This window comes from Neodiprion lecontei, chromosome 1 (genome assembly GCF_021901455.1).
Source record: "Neodiprion lecontei isolate iyNeoLeco1 chromosome 1, iyNeoLeco1.1, whole genome shotgun sequence".
Lineage (NCBI taxonomy): Eukaryota > Metazoa > Arthropoda > Insecta > Hymenoptera > Diprionidae > Neodiprion > Neodiprion lecontei.
The window spans coordinates 24,976,714-24,990,039 of NC_060260.1; the positions used below are offsets into that span (position 1 = coordinate 24,976,714).

The 13,326-nt window shown below is 44.1% G+C and overlaps 1 protein-coding gene across 4 annotated transcripts in view; it reads left to right on the forward strand.

Moving 5' to 3' along the window:
• LOC107227967 (carbohydrate-responsive element-binding protein) overlaps positions 1 to 13,326 on the forward strand; it is a 101,627-nt gene that overhangs the window by 34,556 nt on the left and 53,745 nt on the right. The window contains exons 6-7 of one of the 4 annotated variants that reach the window (XR_006903242.1): positions 10,595 to 10,862; positions 11,047 to 11,410. The exons of 2 other annotated variants lie outside the window; for them this stretch is intronic. The gene's annotated coding sequence lies outside the window, so the exon portion shown is untranslated. Of the gene's footprint in view, positions 1 to 134; positions 368 to 10,594; positions 10,863 to 11,046; positions 11,411 to 13,326 lie in introns of those variants that run through there. One more of the 4 variants, XR_006903244.1, reaches the window with a different exon arrangement.

Sequence of the window (13,326 nt, forward strand, 5' to 3'; positions counted from 1 at the left end):
TCAAATAGTCACGGCTATTATTGGAAAATCTGTATGAAATTGAGCTTGTGATGAAAAAAATAAAAAAACAAATAGAGATATACGAACATCCTATTTCTCCTTTGTTCAGTGACATTTTCACGCTCAAATTACAGACAGATCGGCATCCGGAAAGTGGTTCCGTGATTGACGTATAACAGTGGCAGTCGCGAAGAGTCTCGGAGTGACTCACCTGCGAGTGCGCCATTCCACGACGATGTCTGCTAGGAACTTGGCACGGATCTCTAACGTTGCAAGGAATGAGGAGTTGTTTGCGAAATAGTTCACGTCGTACGTGTTGCGAGATTTGAGAAAAAAATAGCAGTTTTCGAACTACATAATACATCGTACCTATTCTTGTATCCTTCACTGTGTTATTTGGGTAACGGGAAATGACTCCTCTTCACTTACCTACTTCCTTACGTTGTCAGGGTATAAAACCGGGTTTGCAATAATACATGGTTAGCGTTCCAAATATTCAGAGATGCCGAACCTCATTCGGTTGATTGATCGCCATCAGTTGATGATAGTTATATAGAAATGAACAAACCACTGGTATTTGCCGAAATAACTCGGTTTTCGAACGGTTCGAAGTTGATTGCTGGTTGGGCCTCAATTATCAGGGTCTCTTCCTATCCCAGAAAGACACCTCTTCCGTATATGAAAACGGAAGAATTTTCACAGAGTTTCTCTGAACAGGATTATTCTTGAGATGCGAGATATTGTTCAATGATTTCAAATCCTTTCACCAGAATTGAATTAACTTTTCCAAATAATGTTTAACCATGTCCTCTATGTTTCTGGAACTCCTATCCAGGAAGTTTACAAAAAATTAAAATAACTTCACTGGAAGATCATCATTTGTTCACCGTTACAACACCGCACTCACCATGTTACCGATCAACCATTATCCAAAATGTGCTTCACGGGGCCGGGACTTTAATTAAGCCCCCTGATATTTTATCGTAGCTCTAAAAATTCCAGTTTCTCATCGTGCCCCTCATAAAAACGAACAGTATCCAGAGCGCGCAGCGCATGCTCTATTCCAAGACAGCATGAATCTGATACCGGGACTCCTGGAGTGCGGTTGGGTGACGAAACGTTGTAAGGTACCGGGGACTTGAAAGTATACCGCCCCCAGTTTCTTCGGTGGAAGAGTGAGCCCAGAACACAGTGGTGCAGGGTAAGCACGAACCAACATGCAGGGAATTCTCATATAGTTATGATTTGTGATCGCTCACCGTCGGCACTTTGTAAGCTGGTTGACCTCCAGCTGGAGCTCGAGACCGGGTTGAATTTTATCCACCATAAGTCCTGCGGGCGAATGGGAGAGACTGCCGCTGCGCCGGGCGCCTGGTTTGCGTTCAGGGATATCGGATTGCGCCTCGGCCCACGTCCTCGACGACGTTCTGATACCGAGGCAAACGTGCGACAGCTCCTATGGTCTCGAATTTTTACTTTATTCGTTCTCCGTTCCTTCTGTTCTTCGTTCCCCGTCTGATATCTCGTATCACGTGGTTCGCGCCGAGGGACCGACGATATCCTCTGTGTTCCAACGGAGCCGCATGCCCTGTAAATCCCCCATAATCCTCGTTGAGCACTGGGTCGCCCCTTTACCTAATGAATGAATGCTCCGCGAGTCGAAGGAGGCAATTAGGCGGCCAGAGGTATACTCCCTTCCTGGAAAGAGGTCGTATCGGTTTCATCGTACAATACCGGCCGAGGTATATTTGGAGTATCGGTGACACACCGGACAATGGGCCGCCACCTGGGTCTTCGGGGTCCACGGCCCTGCCCTCCAGGCCCATTTTCCGGCCCTAGACACCTGTGCACCTTTACCGCACTTTAAAGGCACTTCGGCTCGTGGTCCCCGAGTCGAGACTGTCCTAATGACGCCGTCCGAGACACCTGAACAAGGCTTCTCGGATGCCTAGATCGCTCGACGGCTCCTTCATACCGAAAGTTTGACGGAACAAAAAAGATATTGAAAGGAAATTTAAAAGAATAGCCGGTAATGGGACGACCGACCGGGTAGCCGGATGACTCCTCGGTGATATTTACATTTTACTCGGAATTTTCAACCCTCACCATGTAGTGACCTTATATACGAATTCGGAGTCCCACTTCAAACCTCTGTCATTTACTGCTCGCGAGGCTTTGTAAACGGAAAAACAATGCAGGTTGATCTGCGTGGTTTTATAGATTATTACAATTTTTCAATTATCATTGATTCCGAAACTGGAGTACGAAAAATAGGGTAAAATCTTTCAAAACTTCTCAAAATATTTAGAGCAATGCTACTTTTGATACATGATTTTCTAATTAAGAGCTTTGAGCAATTTTCGTACCCCTCGACGAAGAGTACAAATTTAATGATTCTGTAAACCATGTACAAGTCAGCATCGTACAAATGCATACCTGTTCCTTTATGCCATAATATACATACGTACATGTATATGTATATATGTAGACTAAGAGGATAAAAAATCGGCATACAAATTTCCGTAGGCATATATATTGAGCTTAAAATCCGAACTATTCTAGGCTCATTCAAATACGTCGACGCTAATGCCCGTGTAAAAGAAATAGAAGTGTGTGTAGTACTTGTTGAACAATGGGGAGGTGGTTCTATTAAAAATTTGTTTCCCCAAGGTGGGCGTTATTGATATGGAAGAATTCTATATCGATCCTTGAATCACCTTGAATGGCTCCATTCTTTCCATTGTTATTCGCCCATTCGACTTTCAAGATTTTCCTCTGTACTCAAACCCAGAAGTGGCTATCAAAGCCTACGATGCTGAAGTTGACGAGTTTTTCAAGAAAGCGACCGAGCCAGGCAAGTTATGACTTTATCGATTAACTGCAGTATAGGTATCTTGTTATGTGTGCAAGAAACGGACCTCTACTTTTGGACGCATGTTGACACTTACCCGAATGGATGGTATAAAGGCATTTTTTATCTACAGTGTTGCTAGACCATCTCATTAGCATTCAAGCGTGAAGTCATCGAACGTCCCTTCGCCTTTATGGATCAAGATGTCAAAATGGACGATCATGCTTTGCTCGACAATTTGATTTCACTGGTACGTAAAGAATTGCTGATTCTCATGTAAAACTGCAAGTTTATCGTCACTGTAATCACTGAAATTAATGTTTCGTGGCAATGAGGATCCAAGGCATAACGGGCAAAGGTTATACCTAGGGCGAAAGTGGATAGAAGGGTCTTCGAGCAGAGAGGGTGATTGGTGAAGGGGCTTTAAAAGACCTGAAAGGGTCTTAAGGAGCAACACAAGCGAGACAAGGGCGGATGCATTTTCTCGGCTGATTATGGACGCATTGTTTACAACCACGTCACAGTCGAGGGAGGCGGAGGCTCGGATCTTTTGCACAGGGGTACCGCTGGGCATCGCGTACTATCGACCACGGTTCTATTCGGTTTTCCGAATACCGCGAGGCCGAGTCCCGTAAAGCCCCTGGGCACACCAAGACCCCCGTGAGGCCCTGTAAAACCTTGGGAGGCAGGTGGACCGTCAAGCTCCAACGCATAAATCAGCCTCGGGTAAATAGTCCCAACCTTAAACCTGCTTCATTCGTAAATTTCCCTCCCAGACAAAGCGATATTACGCGATGAGATCCGAGGGCGCCCACTTTGTGACTGCCTGCCGGCACAAAGCTTTGAAATCGATACCTCTGACCGTCGAATGCACCTGTTGCGGAATGCGCAGTTGGGCACCTTTTTCGACATCTAACCCGCACTCACGGAAACCTCCTGTTCAGGTAATTTTCATCCCTTTTCAACCCATTGTCTTGAAAATTGAATTAGGGTAATTCCGGGTGCGACGGAAAACTATTTAGTCTTGGTCAACTCATCCCATTGGAAGCGACGGTCATACTCGAGAAACGACTACGCGCCCAAATAGTGGTAGAATCGCCGTGTTTCAGCCGGATATAAAATTAAGAAACATTCACGAGAGATCAATAAGTAACTCACGATGAAACTACTCGGAGATCATTTAAAATTGGATATTCGAGGTCGTGCGCTTGAACCAATCTATCGACCGTCAAATTAATTCCATTTTACGTGATGCTGATACTGTCACCTAGAGTCAATGAAATCGTATCTAGTAGCAAGTAGCAAGTGGATGTTGAAACCGTGAATATCGGACGGGTTTAACATTGGATAAGATCATGATTGACACGGAGTAACTTTTGACAGCTGTGTGGCACGCGGGATAAATTATAATAATAAATGCAAGAGCCACGTTGAATCGGCTGGGTTACGAGTGACTCGTCGTATTCGATTGTGCTCGGCGTCAGTCCTCCCGGAGGCGTCGCGGCGCATAATAGCCTCCTAGGTCCTAGGTACATAGAAAACCTTGAGCCGAGGTCCGGACCAAGGTGAAACCTGAAAAACCGAGAACCGTGCCCTTCGTAAATCTACCTCGGGGACAAGATGATACCTTTGAGTCCCGCAGCGCGGGATTGTTTGCTGGCACAAAGCCTTGAAATCGATACTCGCTTTGGTGCAGGTTGTAAAAGTTTTACGTCCACTCGAGGATAGGTACACCACCGCCGTGGCACCTGTTGGCCAATAACTTCCTTGCCGGATAGCCGCATTCCCCTTCTCGACACCTCGATCAACTTGGTCCTCGAAAACGTTGAATCCAATATCCTCAACCGTTGACCCAATCCGAAGTGTATAATTCGTTTTTTTTTGTTAACTTGCGCTCGACCAAAAGCACCGGACACTCGATTATATTCCGACTCACGCATTGTTATACAGTCCTATGAGTTTATGATGTCCTGTACGACACACGCGCGTGTAATTCATCAGGCTATACCGGATTGGAGAGTGGCCAGGAATATGCTCGGTCTTGTTAAATCATGTCCCCGAACGAGTGATAATATTAATCGTGACACGGCAGTAAATGAACTGACTTTTATTACCCGCGTTATGCGTAGAATCTTATGCGACGTTTCGTTAAGACAGGTGTTTTCTATGTTGACGCACGATCCCGCACGAATTCAGAGAATAGATTCAACCGTGATGAGCTGGAAATAGTGTATTGTGTTACAAATGCTGAAAGTGGACGATTTCCGATGGGTCTGAAGTTTCCAATTTGCGCTATAATGTCACGAGTCAGATATCGCCCGTCCGCACGATATGTGGTACATGCTAATTTTTCCAACACCTGTGCAAGAAAGTTTTATTTGAGAAGCAGCAGAGATGCCACTGGCAGTGCTTGGAATTCATGTTACGTACCTTACGCTCAATGACGCAGTGCGGAAAGTTTAGTTATTCGAAAATGCGCATGCGCCAACGACGAAAATGGGACACTTTTCGAACGCTCCACTAAACCCGAAAATCGAACTTTCCAAGCAGGTGTTGAAAAAATCTGCTAATGTGATGTTCACTGATAACCTCGTGAATGCGTTATAGCAATATAATGAAAAAAAAAAAATATTGAAATTAGTACCGATTGAAGGGAGGTGATAATGGAAATTTATTGTATCCACTATTTCCTGTTCATTCGATTGTAGAAATTACAGAATATTCAAATTCTTTGCAGGCTGAATTTCCAGCGACAAACAACAGCGTGGACGTTTAAATGGATGTTATTTTCGAGTAAATCGTGACGATCGAAAAATTATCGATTCTTCGAATTCGTGCAGACGTTTGTAGTCGGAATCGTCAGATGTGGACAAAATGTAAACCGTACTCCGTGTAGACACAAGCAATCTTTTAGTAACCTCAACGTCGCGTTCTTATCGACAGTTTCAGCGATGACGGATGTTCACGGATCGTAAAGTGAATAATATTATTCGGTAACTGGAAACTCGGATCGAGCATGATCGCAGCTTGCAAAATCCAGCGTTAAAACAATGCGATCGCGCTTACATCGGAATCACGATGACGTGCGATTTTTCTCGCACATTTGACCGGGCACGGACACTGGGTAGGTATTTGCGACCAGGGGAGACCTTGAAAGCCGAGGATGCCTTAAATATTCATTTAATGACCAGGGAGGGATTGCGTATGTTAATGGGTGGCTTGCCACATCGGCCGACGGAGCATCGCCGTCGGCGTGGAGCGACTCGAGAGGCAATGAGTGATGCAGCGGCAGGTGTTTCTCGACGGTCCAACGGGTCCAGCGACTGGTCCGACCCCAGACTCCGGAGGAGTCTGTGTAACCGCACCTGTGCCGTCAGGATGCCATTCCGCCGGGAGGATTGCTCGCTTTAGTCGTTACGGAGTTATTCGCCTGGCCCAGAGCGATATGGTACAAACCACCATCAGATAAAGAGGTATAAGGTACCCTATACCTGCAGGTCAGGTATCGCTGCAGCGGTCGAACCAAAAATGACTCAATTTTTCCCTAGTTTCGAAATTCCTGGAAACTTACTCGGCGTCGATTCGAGTCGATAGATGTACTCCGAGTTAATAAATATCCTGGTATTGAATACCCTGAAAGTTATTGTTTTTACCGTAGAGTATTTCCTGCAGCAATAACTGAAGGAATGATTCGTCGAAGACTTTCGAGGACTACTTTTCAAAACCTGCACTCTTTGTAATGTTGGATTTCTCGATTATCATAGCGAGCATCGGTTAGGTCTTGTATGCATAGAGCTGCGATAAACAAGGAGACACCGCTGCACCGGGTCAAGATTAGTGACCAATTTTTAAAATCAATACGACGGTTATACCGTGTACTTCAGTCTTAAACAAAGTAATACAATTCGGTGGCATATGACTGCAAATGGTACATGACGTCACGTGGACTTTGTTGTAAGAAGAAACGTGAGTGAAAATTTGTAATTTGAATCAATGCCATACCGGAAATCTCGCGAAGAATTTGAATTTTTGTGTGGATGCCGTCTAAGAATCAGTATACGCATCGTATGTTTGTTGGTTTGTGAATTCTAAATAGTCGTGAAGCAGATTATTTTATTTCAGAAAAATCCTATTCACGTTTACCATTGAAATCGACTCTCCGTCAACTGTTATATGCATATATTATACCTATGTAGAATGAAGGAAATGTGTAACATGTATTTCTAAATTTTTATGCCTCTTCAATCACAACAAAGAAGGCGGGGACGGATTTTTCGTCGGTCAATTTTACCATTTGATTTCGATTTTACCCTTTCATATACTTATTATATTCACAGGTATCTATTTGAGTCAGTAATAAGTATCTACTACGAAATTCGTAAACGGGGGTTGTTCGTATTACAGTATTATTTATGCTTTTAGTTCTTACCCTCATTCCGAGTCGAATGATCGTTTCCGATTACGGGATTCTAGGCGTGAAGTGAAGTGCGGTATACTGCAGGATAGAAAAAAGTCCGAGAGGAGAACGAGGGTAGAGGTATACAGGCCGCCGTAGTCTGTCGCTAGAAATGTTAATTTCAAGTTCTTTTTTCACTCCAGGCAATTAGAGTTTTTGTGTAACCCAGACACTCTGAGGGGCATCCAGAAATCCACCTGTTGAAAAAAAGTGGAGTGTACCCTTATAACCGACCCATCGTCTCGACATTTAGAAGAGTTTCCACGGGCATATATCATTTTCAGAAACTAAATAGAAGAACTTGATCGTGTGGTCCTAATGATCCCGTTTTTCTCCATTTCGTATATTTTTTTTTTTTTTTTGCTATCACTTCGCGTTGTCATCATTTATAACAATTAGCTCACAGGCTGAATTTGTAGGTATATGTATCGTTTGAAGCCTGTTAGGTTGAACGGTAATATGACAAACATTCTCAATAATTCTCTCAATAATTATGATCGAATTTTATCGGATCGGAAAAAAATAAGTGCAGGTGTATCGATACCGAGTTAAAATGAATCGAGATTGAGTCGATTTCATGAGAAAAACGATAATTGAACACTGAAAACATTCGTTTACATAATCGAAAAATAATTATCGGAATTTTTTTTATAATTTCTTAATCCTTATACAACCCAATCAGTGACTAGAATCTTCGTAAATGATCACCTCTTGCCAAAGACTGGGAGAGTCTGTAAACGTGAAGAGAGATCAAACACAATCAAACCCAGATCGTATTCCAAACATGCCCGTTTAAGTTCGGCGGCGGAAATATGGGTCGTTCTGTTATTGCCTACAAAAGTAAATAATGTTTTGTTGTTACTATTTTGTTTTTTATTATAAAATTATGTTAGTTGCGATTATTTAAATTTCTAATGTAAGAACTTTGGTTGTCCAAGTTCAAATCGGCATGATTTTTTTTTATTCAAGTTGTCTATTTTCGAAGTTACGTCGACACAACGTCTAAAAGATGTGCCGGGGACGGTAGTAACAATATTTTCTGGGTCAGTTGAAACGTTTCATCTCATGTGTTACAAAACTGTTGAAGTTGTGTTTTGTCGTAGAAAATTTAATTTTGTTACTTTCGTGAGATTTGATTAGCTTTCAATTTTATTTAAGGTAAATGTGATGTAACTAATTTTATTGCTTGGTTAAAATTCAATTTTCAATTGAACGAGACTGAATCTTAAGTAAGAAGTTAACGTTCTTCACTATTCTGTAATTTTTGTTTCAACGAGTAAGTATACATATAGCAAAATTATTTTGTTTATTCTGTTAGTGTCACAACCGCCGCGGGTTGAAACATTTTTCCCGATTTTTTTAATTCCCCCCACATGTTTTTCGCAATGCAGATAACGCCACTATAGCCTTATACATTAGTAGTGATACAATTAAGGTTCAATTAAAGCATAGGTGTTATCAATTCAACGCCGAGTTGAAATATTTTTTACAAACAGTGATTTTCCGGAAAATATTTTTCCGCCCCTGATCATCGGAAACGTTACGTTTCTTCGGAACGAAATATCCAAACAGTAAAAATTCCACCGTTTGTCAAAGTAGGCAGGTGTTTCGCATCGTGTACCGTACGCCGTTCAAAGAAGAAAAGGTCACCGGGTCAAATCCCGAAGAAGTTTACTCATTCATTCATTGTGAGATCGGCTGGTAGAAACGTGAGGCAACAGGTAACGATAAGGATTAACAGCAACGACCGGCTGCTCTCGATGCTCGGTGGAAATACCGCGGCTGTTATACGCTGGGTATTTCCCAGGGTGCGAGAGAGCTGCCCGTGATTTTACGTGCCCGTGAAACCGGTAAGCCGACACACCTGACGAAGATGAGCTAAGCGGGAGGATCGCGACCTCGGCACGTATTTCCCGATTGACGTGGGTGTCTCGGGTTTGCGCCTTGCTATGGGAGAATAATCGGGGAATAAAAGGGACTTTTCGTTCCCTCTTTCTCCCACTCCACAGCCTGCCTTCTGCACCCGGTGCTAAAATTCCCGATGCCAAGTTTTCCCTCTGTGCACGAATAGAGGTCACAATAACCTTTCAGCGCTTTCTGCACCGTAATTAACGCGGACGTTACTCAGGCACGTATTTTCAACCCGCTTTCGCACCCTCTCTCTCTCTCTCTCTCTCTCTCTCTCATCGGAATTTTACGTCAGGGTGCAAGCTATTCTTCTGCGGTGCTTGTTCAATTTACACTTTGTATACGGGAAGGGTCAGCTGTTGGATCTACATTGTTTACATTTTTTTTTTATCACTAAATTTCATCCCGGTATATTAACTGGAATCAAGATTCCTGCCCTGAACGGTGTGATTAATTTGTTAGCGATGTAATTTGATATGTGATTTTCGGGGTTTTCTTGAATCATTCTGTTTATGTAAATACGAGGTTGATTTTGCACCAGCTCAGTTGAAAATAAAGTGGTTTTTTTCGACAAAGCGTTTCGAGAGTCCTGATGAATTTTTTCTAACCATTGTTGATGTACAAAAATGCAATTATTTTTAAGCTTCAAGGGATCGGGTACGTTTTTAACTAAAAGGTTCCATGTTACATCGAATGAAACGAGTGTGACAATATACACTGTGAAAATTTGAAAGAACTCGAAACGTTTTTTTTGAAGTTACGAAATTTTGAAAATATTACATTTACTCTTCGACCAGTTGCGAAATTGATTTACCAGGAAATGAGCTTGCTGAAAATCTTAAAATTACAAGTTAATAACTTCCTACTTCAAAAACTGATGCCTGAATTTTTTTTTAGAATTTCGTTGTCAATGAAATTTTAATCGAACTTTATTCAGGCGGCCTTAATTTCGTTCAATAGTATTTTGTTAGTAGGTAATGTGTCTTAAAAATCGTCCTTTTCAATTTTTCAACGTATCGGAATATCTGAACTATCGATAAAAACCCGCAGAAAACAAAGATAAATTGATAAATAAGAACCGTCGCATTAGAAATTAGCAGCAAAGTGATAGGGCCGCCTGAATGCGGTCGTGAAGTTGCACCCTTCAAAAACTAGGTACAAAGGAACGGGGGTTATAAAAAAATGAAAACGTTCTCTTATTACCCGGTGATCAGTCTCGACGATATAATTAGGGGCGTAGTCAGGGGTTACCAGGAGCAGCGTAAACAGCCTTTTTCGAAAAGCCCTTCACAGCTGCGCAGGCTTTCGAAGGTGAGGGCGATGCTTGCAGCGTCCCGAGTCCACGGGACCTGGTGTTAAGTAACACAAACTGCCGACAGATATCTTCCAGACATCCATACACTCAGAGTCCTTCGGGTCCTTCGGGTTCTTCGGGCTGCGGTGTGGTCGGTGGACGGATCTGATGGGTGTGTCCGAGGAGAGAATCGAATACCTGAGGGAATACGATTGCAGCGGGATGCGTAGAGGCCGACGGAAGGGACGAGGACACAGGTGCGCCAGCGGCCGGATCAGGACGAAGGCGCCAGGACTCGCAGCGGGCAGCCTCTCGCACCGTTGCACGCCGACCCGGCTGCACAAGGGGATCAGGTAAATGCCGCCAAGGCCGATTTTTTCGCCCCGCGGGGTCTCATTCGGGGATCAGGAGAGGCTCTCCCTGCTTTTTTACGCCTGGCTTTTGACACGCGTTGATTTTTATTTATTTATTTATTTCTTATTTTTCCTCTCTCTCTCTCTCTCTCTCTCTCTCCCTCTCTTTATCTCCGGGATTAAGAATTTATCCCTTCGTAATAGCTTGAGCCACCCCCACGCGGCTGTCTAACACGAACGGGATGGTAATCTCATACAGAATTGCCGTTCTTAAGGTGCTCGAGGATGGAATTGAAAACCGCTTTCTAATGTACGATATTGAGATAATTGAAAATGCGTGTGACGGAATTAGTCAACTCGAGTATTTTATGATCGAGTTGCAGTTCTGCAAATGAATAATCGCAAGCGTTGGGATTTTCGCAGTAGAAACTACCTGGTGCGGTTAACTTTCGGTAGTCAATATAGTGTGTAGATTTCATGCCGAGAACAAATTTCAGTCATTAGAAATGTCAAATTCCTCGAATCCCCGAACTTCAAAGTCGTTAAATTATGGAGCTTTTGGAACAATCTGTTTTTCGAATTGCACACATGCGAAGCATTCGATTAAGTTTTATTTTATTTTATTATGTCAGAATAAAAACGATAATATGAAATAATACAATAGGAATTCTAGAACTACTAAAAGAAAGTGTAGTCAAGGGATTCGTTTGATTATCGGTTGCTCCATAAATTAACTGCACAAGTTTGATCAAAGTGTGTCTCGTAGCGTGGAATCTTTAAAAACGTGACGAACGAACGAGACGGAACTCGTTCCTGACTGGTTTGGCTAAAAACGTCGAGGTTTTCTCACAGCCATAGAGCAAATCGCGGGATTCCCGATAAGTGCAGCTTCCAAATGTCACTAACCCCGAAAGAACCGTTGATTATCGTAACAGGAGTGCACGCATAGCTCCGGAATAGGGAGAAAAGGGTTTTGCTCCCACGGTGCCGAGGCATGAACACCCGAGAGTTCGAAATATCCTTCCGAATTCCGTGGGCAGGTAATCCTTGCGGATCAATTAAGGGGCACGGAGAGTCGCGTGACGGCTAGAACGGAGCGGTCCGAAAGGACGGAGGCGTCGTTCCTCGCCTGGGAAAGAGTCGGCGGCCGGGTATACGAGTATGTACGTCGGTGAAAACCTGTCCCGGAATAATTTTGCCAAAATTATGCAGCCACGCGCTGCAGGCGGAGCGCATGCACCGGGAGCCGGGAGTTTTGTGACAGGTTCAAGTTCCCGGAGGCACCTGAAGCCTCCGAGACGGGACGAATGCACGCGAAGGCAGGTGAGACTCGGTGCTTCGTCCTTTTGCTCTCGGCTGCCAACCTCATTAGCCAAGATCGCGCTGACACTCGATTCGATAAGGAAACGTCCCGAGGCGTCGTAGAAATTCAACTCCCGTGTGCAGGACCGGAAGGATTCCTCCGGAGGCGCGAGTCTTGTGTATAAACCGCATCCCAAATATGTCTTTGGGGAATTCACACGGCGGGCTTAATTGGTCGAATAACCAACGGCGTTGGTATTGTTTCCTTTTACACTCTCTCGCTCGCTAACCGCGCGAAGTATCGTCCTCGTATTAGGCATCCTCGACGTCGTTTTCAGCTGTTGGCTCAATATCTTAAGAACCGCGGGTCCGTCGTCGCCTCTTGGCTCCCGGGTGAAATCGTTATCCTGGGAACACCGCCCGTTGCACAGGGTTTAATGGCTCGTTGTGCCTCCTCCGGCTCCTCCTGCAATCATTAAAATATCCTCGTATTTACCCAACCATCATCCGCGGGCCGAGGTCGAGGCTCATCTCTCCTCCACATCCACCTCCTCCTCCTCCTCCTCCTCCTCCTCCTCGCAGTTTCAACTGTACGCCGCTACTTTCAGTCAAGGATTTTACTTGACGCGTCGTCAAGGTACACCACCTATACGAGCACTTGACCGGGAGGAGTGCAACGGCAAACACGACACTTCGGAAACAACCTCCTTGCAGCATCGGCGTGTGCCTTTCCCACGCCGCCCACGACCACCAGCCCCAGTCTCACCCGGAGGAGAGAATCCTCCGTCTCTGAACAGCGACTTGAGTCCCGGTATCACCGCCTCGGCGTCAACGACCCAATGACTCTTCGTCGGGACGGATTGGAGCACGCCGTGTTCCTTTGGGTTTGCAGCTGTGCTGTTCCGAGTTTTTTGACATTTTCAAAATTTTCGTTCCATGATTGTTTCAGAGGTTTGAAGTCAGGGCTCTTCAAACATTCGCTTTTTTCCAAATTATCGTGAGTATCGTGAAAACCATGACTCGTAAAATTATGGTCGTGTACCTTGCGAAACTTGGAGTGCAGTTTTATTTCATCTTTTCGTTTGGTTAGCCGGACTGTGGATGATTTCAGACAAACATAGTGAGATTTTATTATTTTTTATTTTCTCTGACAGGCTTGATT